This window comes from Tenrec ecaudatus, chromosome 7 (assembly GCF_050624435.1).
Source record: "Tenrec ecaudatus isolate mTenEca1 chromosome 7, mTenEca1.hap1, whole genome shotgun sequence".
Taxonomy (NCBI): Eukaryota; Metazoa; Chordata; class Mammalia; order Afrosoricida; family Tenrecidae; genus Tenrec; species Tenrec ecaudatus.
The window spans coordinates 2,674,749-2,675,914 of record NC_134536.1 but is presented as its reverse complement, the minus strand read 5'-3'; positions in this window follow the sequence as shown (position 1 = coordinate 2,675,914).

Sequence of the window (1,166 nt, the reverse complement as noted above, 5' to 3'; positions counted from 1 at the left end):
TCGACCCACCTGAATTTTGAGAACATCTCAAGATCAGACTTGCTGCAGTGAACACTAATGAGAGAAGATTTGATGTGTGCAGGGAGTACAGCAAGAAAACCATTCGTGAAGAAGGCAAAAGGTCATTAAAAAGGCAGGAAATAAAGAAAAGATCAAAGTGTGTGTCTGAAGAGACTCTGAAACTGGCTCTTCATCGTGGAGCAGCTAAAACACATGGAGGAAAGGATGAAGTCAGGGAGCGGAATAGGAAATTCAAAGGACAACCCCGTGAGAACACAAAGCCAAACAGTGTATAAGGTCCTAGACTTAGGAAACCAAAAGGGAAGTGCACCCTCAGCGTATCTGAAACTGAGAGAACTCAAGAGAAAGCTTAAGTCTAGCAATGCAATCTTGAAAGATTCTGTGGGAAAATGATTGAGTGATGCAGGAAGCATCAAGAGAGGATGGAAAGAATACACAGTCTCTGCACCAAAAAGAACCCGTGAACAGCCCCCTAGTTGAGGAGGCAGTATGTGAGCAAGAACCCAGCGTGCTGAAGGAAGAAGTTCAAGCTGACCTGGAAGCACGGGTCAAAATCAAGACTCCAGGAGTTGGCGGAGTGCCCACTGAAATGCCTCAGCGAGCTGATGAACCAATCGTAGCCCTCGCTCATCTGTCCCAGGAAATTGGGAAGACAGCCACTTGGCCGACTGACTGGAAGCGATCCATGTTTGTGACCAGTCCAGAGACGGTGCCCCAGCAGAATGCTCAAGCTGTAGAATGTCATTGATACCGCACACAAGCACCATTTTCAGAAGATCATCCAACAGCAGTTGCAGGACATTGACAGGGAGCTGCCAGAGGCTCAGGCCGGCTTCAGAAGAGGACCTGGAACAAGGGGTATCACCGATGATGCTGATGGATCTTGGTTCAAAGCAGAGTGTTTTAGTGACGATGCAAAAGTCCTTGACTGTGTGGGCCATAATAAATGTGGGTAAGCTTGAGAAAAGTGGGAATTCCAAAATACTTCATTATGCTCATGAAGAACTTGTACATGGCTCAAGAAGCAGAGTAGATAGAGAACAAGAGAGTACTGCGTGGTTTAACATTAGGAAAGGTGTGTGTCAGGGTTATATCCTCTCACTATGCTTATCTAATCTGAATGAAGATCAAATCATTGGGGAAGA